Here is a 16,050-nt window from a genome sequence, read left to right as displayed (position 1 = left end):
CAATCCTCACCACAATACAGCTCAGGGCGCATAAAAAGTACTAAATATATGTTTGTCTGATTGAGCTATAACAGTAAAATTTCACTTTCACTGCCTCTTACCTAAGGACACAGATGCAAAAACTAAAAATATTGCATACGATGACATTTTAAACTTATTTAACAAACCCATAAATATTATCTGGTGGGAAACAGAGAGACAAGGGAAGCTTGAGAATAGGGTACTTACATTCCTGAAAGATTAAATATGATCTGGACAAGGCAGCAAATTCAGAAAAGAACATATGAATTAGTTCCTTTTAAGATGAATTAAATTAGTGGACCCACCCTGCTTTCTTTCTTTTTTTTTTTCTCTCTATAGCAGCCCACTCTGCTTCCTGACACCACAATGTGGGAAAATTCTGAGTTTGTAATTACAAACATCTGTGCTATGCGTGATGAACGAATAAGCTTACAAATAAGGGACTGCTTCAAGTTACATTCTAAAATAAAGGAATGGAATTAGGGCAGGGTCAACTTTAACCTAAGCTTCTTATTTTGTTCCTCCTCCAGTTTTACTAGAAGCACTCACCTTGTCCCATTCTTGACTGTTTTTCCACGACATACAAAAGCAACCTAGGCAATTTCACACCGTAACAGAAAGCAAAGGGACAGATTGTAAACCAGTGGTTCCACACAGAATGACCATGCTTAGTGACACCAAATAAGGTTAGTAAAATAAGTGTTATTAGTAGGATGCTCCTGACATTTTAAAGGGAAACAAGTAAAATAAAGTGACAACTTGTGATACCAGGTAAAAATGGAGCCAGTCTTGGAGAATTTGAACACAAGGCATAAAACAGGGGACTGGGAAAACAAGAGTATCAGTACTATTGATTTCTGAAGAATTTTTAATCTAAAATTAGCTCAAGACCAGATCCAAGCTGGTATAACGGTGCAGTCTATAACCTCAGCACATGGGAGGCAGAGGCAGGGGGAAAACCCTGAGTTCTAGTCTCAAACCAAATTAACCGAAAATAGAAATTGAGGGTGAGAAGGAAGGGAAAAGGAGGAAGGGAGGCAAAGAGGGAGGGGGAGGAATAAAATAAAAGAGGAGGAAAACTTGACCAGCTCTGAAGAGTTGGTGGGTGTGGCGGCACATGCCTGTAATTCCAGCACTCGGGAGGGTCAGGAGTTCAAAGTAGGGGTGCGCTACATACATCGCATGACCCTGTTAAAGAAAAAATACAGCCAGGAACAAATAGCTTAATGGTAGGTAACTTGGCCTAGGATGTGCAAAGTCCCAGGTTCTATTCTCAGTCACACACACACACACACACACACACACACCAGGAAAAGAGAAAGAACCGATTTGAAGATTTTCTCACCACAAAAGCATTTTCTCCTGAATGATTTTCTAGCATTTTTCATTTCCTTATTATGATTCAAAATAGCTACCTTAAAAAATAACCACAAAAGCATTTTCTCCTGAATGATTTTCTAGCATTTTTCATTTCCTTATTATGATTCAAAATAGCTACCTTAAAAAATAATCTTCCTAAGGGGTTGGAGAGATGGTTCAGTGGTTAAGAGCACTCGCTGCTCTTCCAAAGGTCCTAAGTTCAGTTCCCAGCACCCACATGGCAGCTCACGACTGTCTGATGTCTTCTTCTGGTGTGTAGATGTACACCCAGATAAAGTACCCATAAACACAAAATATATGAACAAATAAAATTTAAAAGAAAAATCTTCTTAAAAGTTAGATAACTTGGCATTATTCCATCAAAATAGAAGGGGGGGGGATGAATCCTACAAACAGAAAAAACTAACTCAATCATTGAAACTTTTCAAAGTAAAGCATGTTGGAACGAGGCTGCCAAATGTTTTCATGTTGGCGCTCCCATAAATTTTAAAGACCAAGTTTCCATGGATTGATGCTAACGGCAAAATTAACTATTGTTGGTTGTTTTAACTCTACTCTTTTGGGGGCCTGCCACCCAGCTCCCAAGTATATCACAAGGAGGCTTATTGTTAGTTATAAATGCCCAGCTTTAGCTTGGCTTGTTTCTAGCCAGCTTTTCCTAACTTAAATTATCCTGTCTATCCTTTGCTTCTGGGCTTTTTATCTTTCTCTATTTCTGTATACCTTTCTTCATTTCTTCGTGGCTTGCTGTATTGCTGTATAGTTGAGAGACAACCTTCTCTCCTCCTTTTCTTGCTCCTCAATCTTTGTTGTTTTTTTGTTTTGCCTTTTTTTTTTTTTTTTTTTTGAGACAGGGTTTCTCTGTGTAGCTTTGAAGCCTGTCCGGGAACTCACTCTGTATACCAGGCTGGCCTTGAACTCACAGAGATCAGCCTACCTCTGCCTCCCAAGTGCTGGGATTAAAGGCACACACCACTACCACTCAGTTCTTTCTTCCTTCCTTCCTTCCCTCCTTCCTTCCTTTTGGTTTTTCAAGATAGGATTTCCCTGTGTAACAGTCCTAGCTATACTGGAACTAGTTATTGTAGACCAGGGTGGCCTTGAACTCACAGAGATCCACCTGTCTCTTCCTCCCAAGTGCTGGGAATAAAGGTGTGTGCTACCCCCATCCACTCCTCGATCTTTTCTCTCTCTTTTCCCCCTTCTACTTATTCTCTCTGCCTGTCAGCCCCACCTATCTTTTCTCCTGCCTTGCTATTGGTCATTTAGCTCTTTATTAAGCCAATCAGGTGTTTCAGACAGGCAAAGTAACACAGCTTCAGAGTTAACCAAATGTAGCATAAAAGAAAGCAACACATCATTGCATCATTAAACAAATGTAACACAGTTTAAAATAATATTCCACGACAATTAAAGTACTTTACCAAACATCCCTTGAGTGCCTACTGAGTATACTCTACGAGGTCCACTATAGAGTGAGGTGGGGAAGGAAGACTAATAGGGGAAAGGATAACAGAGTTGAGACACATGTAGCTAGTGTCCTAGAATATCCTAGTTCAAAAGACAAACAGGTACAAACACCATCAGCAAAGGCTATAGTAAGGGCTGGGAATAAGCAGAAGGCGTGGGGAAATTCACACAACAAATGTCATCCAGGCTGGCTCTGAACTCGATTGTCCTGCATGAGCCTTCACGGAGCTTGATTACAGGCCTGCGACACCATGCTAGCAACACCATGCCAGGAAAGAAAAGAATGGTGGCCTCCAAATACTGAGGGCTGTATTCTGCTTCACACTCTGTTAAGAACTGTGTTTGAACAGCTTGGGCAAGACACTTGCTCCCTGTGAACTTTAATTCCTCAGGCAGTAAAATCTCAGGGCTCCTCAGAGATCCTGAAGCTTCTCTTCTATAGCTCTACTGGAAATGCTTGCCACGCTCCTTTAAGCACTGACACCATTTATAATTCCACTTGAAAGATGTAAAAACTGTCCTTATTTATGCATATGACTCTTACTACAACTATTAAGCCATAACAAATGGACAAATAAAGCAATCAGAACCACATCAATGAAATCAAGTCAACTTGGGGCAGTCTGTAGGGTCAGTACTGTTTACAAACTGAGCCTGGATCACGGTGCGGTCAGTTCTCTTTCAGCTCCAGGGTGCTGGACAGGAAACGCGGGACCTGACTCTTCTCCTACCTTCTCCTCTGAGGACCATGGAGAAATCTCAAAAGAAGATATGGTGCTATGTCAAAGACATGGTTTATTAATTTTACCACATGCTGGTAAAATTTATAAGCACATGTGTAGACTTCAGCACTGAAATGCCTCATCAGAATGCAGTTTTAGGAATCTTGAACTTGAATAAGCTTAAGTTATTTTCTCTCAGATTTCACTGAAATAAAAATAAAGGATTTTTTTAATCTCACTTTTTTCTTTTTGTACTTTTCTAGATTTTACCATTCTCTATAATAAATGTATTTTTTCCAACTGACTGTCTCAATGACAGTGTCATTAAGATACAATTCTCATCATACAGCTTAACCCCCTGAAATGGGGTAACTATAACAATCCATTCTAGAACATTTTCATCTCACTTCACATCCAGCTACTGGTCACTTCCTACTCCCTTGTGTCTCCCACAGCCTTCCATACCCACTCAAACCTTACTAATCTCCACAGCAAGGCAAAGGGCAGACACGGGTTCAAGGGCAGTAGGAGCTATAGTGTGAGATCCTGCCTAAAAAAACAAACAAAACAAATCTGCCTGTCCCCATAGATTTACCTATTCCAGACATTTCGTATAAATGAAATTAGAACAGGTGTAGTAATGCATGTCCTTAATTCTAGCACTTGGGAGGCAGAGGCAGGTGGATCTTGTTGAGTTCAAGATCAGCCTGGCCTACATAGGGAGCTCCATGACAGCCAGGGCAACATAAAAGAGCCTTGTCTCAAACCACCAAAAATAAATAAATAAATAAAAATAAGTAAGTAAATAAGTGGACTCATGGAATACATAGTCTTTTGTGATTGGCTATTTTCAGTTATTACAGTGTTGCCAAGGTATATCCATGTTGTGTCATACTTTATGCATATAACTCCTAATGTAACTATTATACCATAGCAAATTGACAAATAAAGCAACCAGAATATGAACACACCATTTCCTTTTCTTCCCAATATTTCACTGTAAGGACACAACCACACTTTATGTATCCTTCTATCAACTGATTAAAAATCCTGGTTGTTTCTTAGACATGGTGAGTAATATATAGAGAGACAATGAGCTGTCCGGGGAACCGCACACACATCAGCTTGGCTAGACGGGAAGACCAGGCTTGCCTCTCAATGCATGTTCCTTTCCTTCTACTCCAGTCCAGGTCCCCTGGGAGAACTGAGGAACACGTCACTCAACATACTCCCTATGTCTGTTCAAAACCTCTTGGACCCCATCTTTCTATTTCCTACGAATTCTGTAAACCCTCTTTCCCATTAATAAGTAGTCCATCTGCCTCTCAAACCCCAAAGGTCTTATCACCATCATCACCATCATCACCATCACCTACACATCTGTGTGTGATTATGTGCACAGAGGCCAGAGAGTGGGATCCTCTGACTGAGGTGTGAACTGCAAGTGTGAGCCGTCTGATGTGGGTGCTAGGAACCAAACTTGGGTCCTCTGCAAGAGCAATACATACTTTTAACCTCTGAGGCCTGAGATTAAAGGCGTATATCACCACACCTGGCTCAGCAGCGTGCACTCTGAACTGCTGAACCTCTTCTAGGCCATCGGAGCCTATTTTAAAGAATCACAATATAATTGTCGTAACCTACAGAACGGGGAAATTCTACAGTGCCAGTTCTCAAGAGCCCCAGTGAAGATGTCCAGAGTAGAGGTGAACTGATCACAGAAACAAACACACCTGAATTGTTTCAAAACTTTCCCCTCTGTTTTGAGGAGTCTAAAATGAAAAGGTAGCATTTGAGGACCAGTCTGGTGATGGCTCAGCAGATGAAAGCATGAGGCACAAGCCTCATGTCCTGAGTTCCACCCCAGAACCCACATAAAGGTCAAAAAGGACAGAAAGGACTTTATAAACTTGTCCTCTGACCTTAACTTCATATGCACACCATGGTACTATTCCTACACACACACACACACACACACACACACACACACACACACACAGTAGCATCTAGTTTTTGCTAAACTGGCATGCAGGAGACAGAGGCAGGAGGAATTTTGTGAGTTTAAGGCCAGCCTGGTCTAAACAGCGAGCTCCAGGCCAGTCAGGCAACATGGTGAGACATAGTCTCATAATAACAATCCGCTAAAAGAAATCAAATTCTATATACTACTTATTGTATTATAAATTATAATAACCAAAAAGGTTTCATATACATTTCCTTTCTTAAAAAAAATTAAAGTTAAACTGAGCGTGGTGATGCACGCCTTTAATCCTTTAATCTGCACTTGGGAGGCAGAGGCAGGTGGATCTCTGTGAGTTCAAGGCCAATATGGTATACAAAGCAAATTGACGGACAGCTAAGGCTGTCTTGAAAAACAACATCAACAACAAAAATTACCTCAAATTTATATAAAAATCATCGTTTTAAAAGAAACAAATTACTTTTTAAAAAATTACTTGTGTGAATGTGAATGTGTGTGTGTGAGTGTGAGTGTTTGTGTATGCACAAGTATCACACATGGTGATCAGAGGACAACCTTGGGAATCAATTTGCTCCCTCCACGTTGGTCCCCAGGATGGAACTCAGGTCTTCATGGCTTGGTGGCAAGTCTCTTGGCCTGTTGAGCCTTGTCACTGGCCGAGATATAGCCATGGTCTATATCTGAGGGACTTGATTTCTCACCAAATGTTCTGGTAGAGACTTACACAAAGTGCTCTGTGTTGCGTCTGCACCATGATCCCAGCGTACTTAGTGACAGTCTGCTTACCTACAGCACCAACACCAGCCATCAAGTTCACCAGGCCCAGAATCTCTCATGAGCCTACGCATTTCGAAGTTATTCACCAAAGTGGCAGATTTAGTAATATATGTATAGCATAATATGTTCTCTTGCATGGATTAGGGTTACTTAAAATTCATTTCTTTAATTCATCTAGGGTAAAGTATAATACTTCATATGGCAAACACAATTTTAACTGTATTATAAATCCTAAGTGGAGAGCTCGTCAGCTTATCTCGTAGTCTTCCAAATAAGGAGCAGAAACTTAGTGCTATCGTTTCGGGAGCTAAGAAATTACAGCGTCCAGGATAATTCTACTTTTAATTAAAGGCTCTCAACATCTCGCATATCCCTTTCAATCTCTCCCGCATACCAGAGGCAGATTAATCTTCAGAAAACACTACCTTTCTGTCTCACACAATAAAAACAGTGGCTCCACATACTTGTGGAACAAACAGTTCTTCATGTCTCAAAAATCCATAATGACATGTTACTGTCTGCTGCTCAGTTTAGTTCATGTCATCCCACCTTCTATTTTCACTGAGCATCAAAACATTCTCTTGGACACACTCAAATAAATCTCAGTATCTGCACTACCAATAGCTCCGCATCTCTTACAGCTGGTCCACACACTGCTAAGGAAAATGGCGACTGTATGAACCAGGAGAGCATCGACCCAGCTTCAGTGTTGGTTAGATATGCTCTCTAATACAGCAGTCAGAGCCAAAGACCACCACAGAGCTGCTCTGAACCTTCCCCTCCAGGCCTGCCTACCCCCACTCACAGTTAGCCTCTACTGGACCACAGAAGAAACTAATGGAAGCTACTCGGCAGCCAGTATTTCCTCTCATCTCAGAGGAATGCCTCCACATCTGCTATTCTAGAATAATCTTTCTGCCTGATCCGCTTTTGCACCTCCTTTATTTCATTACAGAGCATGCTTGTAAGCAAACCTAGTTCCAGCTCCATCTGCACACTGGAAGCTCTTGAATATAAATCCTTTACCCTAATCCTACACAAATGAATAACTAAACTTTCCATGAAAACTCATCCACGAGAATGACTCTTGACTACAAAACACACAGAAGACAAAAACTGATGTTTAAAACAAATTTCTTAAAGTATAAAGGATATAAGACAGTCAGGCATGGTGGAGTTCCCTTTAATCCAGCACTTAGGAGGCCAGAGACAGGCCAGCCTGGTCTATATAACTGGTTCCAGGCCAGCCAGGGTTACACAGTGAACCCTGTCTCAAAACAAACAAAACAAAACAACAACCACAAAAGGCACTTTTTAAAAGACGAGTTATCCCAAATACTGTATTTGGATAGGAGCTTTGGGGAAAAATAATTAGACAGGTTGTCCTGAGCTACACATTCTAAGAAAAGGGAAAACCAATAGTAAAAATGATACTGGAGAACACTTCCCAGTGCCTTTTCTTTTCCAAGGACTGCTGGAAGATGATACCTTTTCACTTTCCCCTCAAAAAGATGTGTAGTTGGCATAGGTGGGCTGGAACTGTCCTCTCATGTCCCCTGGAGTGTTTCCCTCTTCCTGACGAATTGACTACACTATCAATACAGACGGAAATACAATGAATACATCAACAGACCCTGGCTGGTAAATAAGCTTTTATTTAACTTTCTGGGACAAGAAATAAGTTGTCTCAATACTCAGGTTTTCCCTGCATTAAAATTCAATTACCTTTTTTCTCTTTGGAGAATTACTTTTTTATAATTGAGGAGAGGAACAAGGTGAATACGATTTTTAAAGTTTACACAAGCCAGAGTGCTCTTGGCAGGCACAACAGGCACCGGTCAGGAGAGAGAACATGCCACAGTGGGCTTGAGGCTCTCTTTTCAAGAGCTGGTCTCACACACTCCGAAAGCCAAGGCCCACTGGGAACTTCCCAACAAGGCTTCCCTGGCACTGAGCCTTAAGGGAAGCATTGTGCGTGCACGGCAGAGCCCTGGGTTCGAAAGCAGACATTCCTGGAATAGATTCTGCTTCAGCCCCGATGAGGGCCCCTGAAGCAGGACTTTGGCTCTCTACCTAGGCGAACCTTCTGAGGCTGTCAGTGACCATGAGCCTTGAACAAAAGCAAAGCTCTCCACAGCCTGGCTGGGGCTGTAAGAATCAAAATAAACAAACTCCTGTCAGCCAAGAGGGAACCTGCAGGAACAGTAATCAGCCTTATGAAGTAAATGCTTCTTCAGTTTAGAGGTTACTCTGTAACAGATTGTTCTTGCTAAGAAAAGACTGGCTTCCATGATGAATTAAATACCCTGAAATTGGGGTTCACATGCAATATTAAGAAGAAAAACCTCCCATCCTCTTCTGATCCAAATGTTTAGTACCTGACTAAAGTAGGGAAGACACATGACGATGTTTCTATTTTGGACAGTGTTTACCTAATGTTTTAGGTATATCTCTGACACAGTAAAAAAACAAAAACCCCACAACAAACCTAAAAATAGTTGGAACAAAACATCTAGGACACTAGGGATATAGCTCAGTGGTAGAGCTCCTGCCTAGACTATAAAAATTCCTGGTTGGGCCAGTGAGAAGTTCAGGGGGTAAAGGCACCTGTCACCAACCCTGACAACCTGAGTTCAAGGCCCCTGGACCCACACAGCCCAGAAAGAACCAGAAGCAAAGAACCAACTCTCACAGGTTGTCCTTTGACCTCCGTATGTGTCCTTTGACCTCCATATGTGTCTCTGTTGCACGTATGTCCCCTGGCCTACGCACTTGTGCACATGCACACAAATAAATGCAATTTTAAAAGTGTTTTTTAAAATTCCTGTGTTCAATTCTCAGCACTCAAAACAGAACGCAACAAATTACTCACTGTGTGGCATAAAAGGATGCTGCTGCCAACTTGATCCTCCCAAATTCTAGATTAAAGGCTTTAAGAACAAGTTGTCACTTCCTCCTTTTACCTAGGCTGAGTATGCAAGGGATAATGTGGAATATTTTCTCGAATCCTTAGAAGCTATGGACTTTATACTTGGATTAAATAGACCTTTTCCATATTCGATGAGTGTATAGGGGAACAAACCCTAAAATCTTTGTACATTCAGAAGGTAAAAATTAATTACATTAAGCTTTAGTGAATAAAACCCGTTTTTAAAAAGTAAGTCCTTATTGAAAAATCTTTAACAATGACTTTTGGTTCACCCTGTAATCATATTAAATTTACAGTAACACGAACTGCACCTGAAAAAGACAGAGACTAGGAAGGACTAGGCATGCATATAACTCGAGAAACAGCAGAGCCAAACTGCCTTAAAGTATAGGATATTTAAAAATTCTAAAACACCCAGGAAAACATATACTCAATACCCTTAAATACCCAGGAAAATAATGTTCTGTTGAATCACAAGGAGCACATTTTTTATTTTATTTTGTTTTTGAGACAGGTCCTCTCTGCGTAGCTGGCCTTGAACTAAGTGAGATCTTAGAGAGCACCTGCCTCTGCCTCCCGAGTGCTGGGAGTAAAGGCGTGAGCCACCACCGCCCGGCAAGGTACACATATTTAAAGGGAATCATTAACTTCAAAATCTACAAGTAAATGAAGAGGTTATTATGCTTTCATTCAAATTAGAATGCCACCAACTAATAACGCTGAGTTTTCCAAACACAGCTAAATATAAAAAAGGACATAGTGATCTCTCAGGTGGTAGTTTTTCAGGGAGAACAACGTAGGTATTCTCATAAAAAAAAAAAAAAAAAAAAAAAAAAAAAACCAAAAAACTTACTTAGAGGACGCTAGCCTTGGGCTCACAGAAATCCACTGCCTCTGCCTCTTTCTTTTTTTTGGTTTTTTGAGACAGGGTTTCTCTGTGGTTTTGGAGCCTGTCCTGGAACTAGCTCTTGTAGACCAGGCTGGTCTCGAACTCACAGAAATCCGCCTGCCTCTGCCTCCCGAGTGCTGGGATTAAAGGCAGGCGTGCGCCACCACCGCCCGGCCCTCTGCCTCTTTCTTAAGAGCGAGAATTAAAAGTGTTATATCATCTTAGGGACTATGGTGTTAATTCTTACAATCATAGGTACTGTCAAAATGCCAATGCCCAAATGTCAATTAAGGCTGCTAATTTGCTACTGTTTCAGAATTCTTACTCGACAGTGCAATAGAGAAAATGCAGAATTGCCATTATTTTGATAGATACACACTATCTTTCCATTCCAAATGGCCAGTGATGACAAAAAACAGGAAGTCCTAAGATAGCCTGGTGCAGTGGGGCCACCAGACAAGGTCTCTACCTCCAAATATGGCAATTTCAAAATCATGCCAACAACACTTCTGAAATCTTCAGCTACCATAAAACTTAAGAACTTTGAAATATACTATATATTTTTTTTTAAAAAAAATACTCCAATTGCTTAAAAAATAAAAGTGTCCCCTGTTGAAAGTACACCTGTTTTTCCCATGGGGACGATGACAATGGAAAGTCAGTAGCAATGTAAACCTTAAAGGCCCAATGGCAGAGAAAGCAGCATAGCAGTTGAAAGACACTGGACCTTCTCAGGCAGAACATCTCTTTTTGGAAGCTCTTCAAGCATTAAAGGAGCTTTTTAAAGAAACTGAAAAATTGCCAGGCTATCAGTTTTCTTCCTCAAATAACTAAAATAAATTTACTAGGGCTAACTTGCAGGAAACAATGTGTTTTAATTTTTCTTCTTTTTCAGAGAGGATCTAGCTATGCTGTCTAGGCTGACACCCCTCCCAGTACCCTGTGTTTGTGCTTGTGAGCCCCCTTTCTCAGCCTCTGCCATAGCTGGGACTACTGGAATATACAACTTCACCCAGCTTGGTTTTCTTTAAGAAAAAAAATATTTTTTTTTGTTTTTAATTTTCTTCTTTTAGATTTTTGGTTAGATTTTAGAGACAGGTTCTCCTTATGTTGCCTAATTTGCTCAGGCAGACTTCCAACTTACCATCCTCCTGCCTAAAAAAAAACAAGCTTTATTACATTGTATATTTTAGCTGTATAGTATGATTGTATAAGATACATATGTATTACATAAGATACGTGGTATTAGTGGTTATTAGAATGCAACAAATAAACACAATCATCATATCAGTATCCCCATGCACCCAGGCATGGCTACAATGTACTCACTCAGCACAAGGCTTACACTATTCCGCCCTGCCACTCTTATGCTGTGCACTAGCTCAGTCTACCGGGTCGCCCTGCAGATTCGATACTTTGTATCCTTTTGCCTATATCAATTTTCTCTTTGTGGTTCTATATTGTATTCTTTTTTATCAAACCAATAGACACCAATAAACAATCAATTTCTATTTTCAAATGCAAATGAAAACACTATCAGAATGTGTGCACCTCTTTCACGAAAAACTTTTTCCAATTCTGTATTTTCTCCTGTAAACTTTCCACAGGCTGCCTTACAGTGAGCTGGTCTATAAAGACTGGATTTTAGATAGAAAGTCTGTTTATTGATCAGGGAAGCAGTTTTTTTTTTTCTTTTTGGTCTTTCGAGACAGGGTTTCTCTGTGTAGCCTTGGCTGTCCTGGAATTCACTCCATAGACCAGGCTGGCCTCGAACTCACAGAGATCTGCCTGCTTCTGCCTCCTGAGTGTTGGGATTAAAGGTGTGCATCACCACCGCCCTGCTCATATATGTTTCTTGCATTAAGTTATAAGGAGTCTTAATTAGGAAATGTATTGGAACAAGGTAGTCAAGACCTGACCAAGACAGGATCCCCACAGAGGTCAGCTCTGAGCCTGATGACTTCAGCTCTAAACCATGGTTGGTTTCACTTGAATTAACGCACCTGCTGCAAAGCAGCTCCTGTAGGCACCTAGATGATGCACCAGCAGCTTTATATGAAGCCACATTTCCCTTTAACAAACATAAACTCACATTACCCCCATTCCAAAGCCAAAATACCATACCCTCTTTCCTTCTAAATTTTGCCTGAAAAATTACCTTGCCCTTGATAAGAAACACCAGGCTACAGAGAACCACATCTCCCAAACCATTAGCCATACTTGAAAGCAGTCCAGGAAATAACACAACAACAAACAGCAGGTACCCTACCTGTTTCGCGACAAAGGTCAAGCGTCTCATGAGACCCCACGTTCTCCCTACTCAATGCCAAGAGATTTAGTAGGCAAAGACTCATACAGCCCTGACACACTGTTGACATATGGATAGAAAGACCTGTCACAATGACACTCCAGGAAATGACTGAGCACTCTATTCATCTGAGGATACTCCCCAAACAAGTCCTGGACACCAATGCTCACTAGAGAAGCAAGAGTTCAGGGTCAGCGCAGAACCTTCTCAATTTAAGAATGAAAGCACTTAGAAAGAGAATAAGTAAATAAATAAATAAATAAATAAATAAGGGCCTTTCTATGAATCCCGAAAGACTCAGACTCCCAGGGTAGAAAGGCATTTTAAGCAGCAAACACCAAACTTATGGCTATGTGCCAACCAAAGAGGGAGGGCAGTATCGGCTACAGGTGACTCCTGGCCATTTGCACCGGGGTCAGTCTCAATCGAGATGGGCTATGAGGGCGACCACATCAGAACTGCAGATCTAGCAGGGAGTCTTGGCAGCTATGACACGCAGAGGACTAAAGCCACTAAGGCTATTCACCTGGTAAGCGGGACTGCTAGAAACGTTTTAAAATTATCTCCCGGAGAAACCCTGTCTCGAAAATCAAAAAAAAAAAAAAAAAAAAAAAAAAATCTCCCATTTCTTTTGAATGGTGCAGCTCCAACCTTGATTCCGACACAAACCAGAACTGTCATTCAGCATTTCCCAATTTCAGTTCTCATTTAAAAGTTCCAAGCAAAAAACCAGTAGTTTCCTTTCTCAAGCAATTTGATTATGGTAACTTAATAAGAAAAACAATTTAAAGACAGCCACAAAGTAACGAGAAAGCACTATTAGAAAAAAAAATTACTTCAAGGGGGGCAAAAATAGCACAGGATACAAAACCTGCAACTGTCAAGAATGTGACTACAAATTCCTTAGCTAAGTTTGTCTAAAAATGAAAGTCTAAATGTTGAGTATAAGATTCATTTTAAGCTGGGCGATGGTGGTGAGAGTCTTTAATCTGAGCACTCACAGGCAGATCTCTGAGTTTGAGGTCATACTGGTCTATAGAGCCCAGGACAGCCAATGCTACACAGAGAGGCCCTGCCTCAAACCCCCAACCCCCCAAAATCATTTTAAAAGTGAAATGACTGTTTCGTTTTTAGTATCTGGGTCCCAGGGATGGGGCTGGTTTCTATATTAGTGAAGCACTTGCAAACACAAACAAGTAAACCATTAACACCATGAAAATGGAAACAACTGAGCACGTGACACATGCCAGGCAGGAGGATGATGAATTTAAGACCAGCTTAAACCACAGTCAATCTTTCAAAAAACCAAGGGTGAGGGCTTAATCAGCAAAGTATTTGCAAGCATGAAAACCTGTTTCTTGATCCCCAAAGATACAAATCTATAATCTCAGTGTTTACGAGATGGAGGAGGGCAGATTGTTGGAGCTCTCTGCCCAGCCAGCCTAACAGAGGGTCTTAGGGAAAGAGGTTCAGGGACAGAACATGTCTCAGGAATGTAAAGTGGACAGCAACTGAGGAAGTCATCTGACATCACACACGCATGGACACACAAACACGTATACCACATACACAAACAAAAACAAGGTACTAGGGAGGTAGCTTGGAGGCAGATCATTTGCCTAGCTTGTGCTAGGCCCAGGGTTTGACCCCTAACAAAGAAGAGAAGAGGAAAAGGTAAATAAAAATAACTTCTCTTCCATCAACTGTTCAAAAGCAAAATAAACACTGCCCTACATTCTCTAGGACTGATTAGGCTGTGGTCCAAAATTATGAGATTTTCAAAAATGTACATTTTTTTAAGTATATTTACCTTTTGTGGTGTCAGGTACGGAATTCAGGGCCTAAAACATGCTAAGCAATTGATCTACCACTGAGCTACACTATATATCCTTGGTTATTTTAAACGCAGAAAAACTCAAGGATAAATTTGGTAAGTGAATTTTGTCCTTAATCTCATATAAAAAAAAAAACATTTCCCTGGGGCTGGAGAGATGGCTCAGAGGTTAAGAGCACTGACTGCTCTTCCAGAGGTCCTGAGTTCAATTCCCAGCAACCATAGTGTGGCTCACAACCATCTATAATGAGATCTGGTGCCCTCTTCTGGCCTGCAGGCAGAACACTGTATACATAATAAATAAGTAGACCTTTAAAAATCATTTTGCTATATTCAATTGTTAAATATTGCTTTGGGAGGGTTACTAGACTACTTCTGAGTTTATGAAAATGCTCAGTTGGGGGGGGGTGATCATCTTTCTTTTTCTCCTTTCCTGAGATATGGTCTGACTGTATCCTAAGCTAACATTGAAACCAGAACACATCTCAGGTGGTCCTTAAATTCGTGGAGCCTCAGCCTCCTTAACGCTAGGATTAGAAACTTATATCACCATGCCTGGCTATATTAAACAAACAAACAAACTTAGCAAAATTAACATTAGTGAATGAATCCTCGGGATTTCCACTACAGTTAATAGCTCCTTACAGTGTACTAACTTATTCAAAAAAGGCCATCTTCAGGTGTCAATTCTTTATGTCCTTGAGTTTCATCAGCTAAGGATAATCTTCGGGCTACTTGGCAGGTGACACATTCCTCAGTAACTCTTTCCTTGTGCATTTAAATGCCAAGCTCAATGATGCTGCCACAGAGTAAGCAGAAAGGATTGTACATATTTTAAACTAGGGAGTTGATTGGCCGCAGCTTCCTGCCTTGCTGGAAAGGATAATGGGTAAAGCTCCGAGTCCGAGCCCCAAACACTGAAATCACTCTCAAAGAATCGGATCTTTTAACACTGCCCCAAAGACTGCCAAAATTCCCATTAGAGCATCCTATTTTTAGTCTTTGCAATCGGCCTTTTAAATTGCATTCTACAGTACAATGTGCTTAACTAAGTTTACACAGACGAATAAAGACGCTCCCTAAGGCTTTAATCCTTTGAAACGTAGGACAGAATTTTAAGCTTTCGAATCTTATTTTTTGTTCAGCCTTAAATTTAAGTCTTGCAAACATGCATATTAAAAAGAAAAGGTAAATCTTGGTCCAAAGAGAGGACAAGAAGGGAGACAACTAGGCGGTTCCTAGCGACCGAAGGGGTGGCGGTGGTGGGGAAACAAGGTATGGGGGCAAATAAAAAACACCCGGAGGAAAGCGAGCATAGGCACCGGGCCACCGAGCTGGGAGACACCGACGCGGAGTAGAAGCCGCAGGATCCCCGGGGAGGCGAGCGCGCGCGGAGAAATTGGCGCGATGCGCGACAACAGCGTACCCGCAGAAAAGCGGGGGAAACGGGAGAGCCGAGAGGGGGCGGATGCGAAGGGACCCACTGCAACTCCGGGGAGGACAGCGCCCGGGGAGGAACGAGCGACTGTCCCCAGCACCGCGGCCGCCGCGAGCCGGCAGCTCGTCTCACCTGGGCATCCGAGGCAACGCAAGGACTACCGCCGGGAGCCGGGTCTGTTTCCAGCCCCGCTGGCTGACATGGCGGCCGACGAGCTGTCACACAGCTGCCTCTGGTCTCCCGCGGCTCTGGAGGCTCGGACACCTCCAGCCTCCCCGCCCCGCCTCCCCCCGCGCGCCCC

General features: G+C 41.7%; 1 protein-coding gene across 2 annotated transcripts in view; it reads right to left on the bottom strand.

Annotated features, from left to right (window-relative positions):
* Positions 1 to 16,026, bottom strand: part of Cnst (consortin, connexin sorting protein) — an 82,812-nt gene extending 66,786 nt beyond the window's left edge. For both annotated transcript variants that reach the window (XM_041635385.1, XM_041635386.1), the window contains exon 1: positions 15,882 to 16,026. The gene's annotated coding sequence lies outside the window, so the exon portion shown is untranslated. The remainder of the gene's footprint in view (positions 1 to 15,881) is intronic.
* Between the last annotated feature and the right edge of the window lie 24 nt (positions 16,027 to 16,050).

The sequence above is a fragment of the Microtus oregoni genome, unplaced genomic scaffold (assembly GCF_018167655.1).
Source record: "Microtus oregoni isolate MIOR12 unplaced genomic scaffold, Mior012 000047F_ref0000412, whole genome shotgun sequence".
NCBI classification, from domain to species: Eukaryota; Metazoa; Chordata; class Mammalia; order Rodentia; family Cricetidae; genus Microtus; species Microtus oregoni.
The sequence above is the reverse complement of the archived record's forward strand: the minus strand, read 5'-3'. Positions and strand labels throughout refer to the sequence as shown.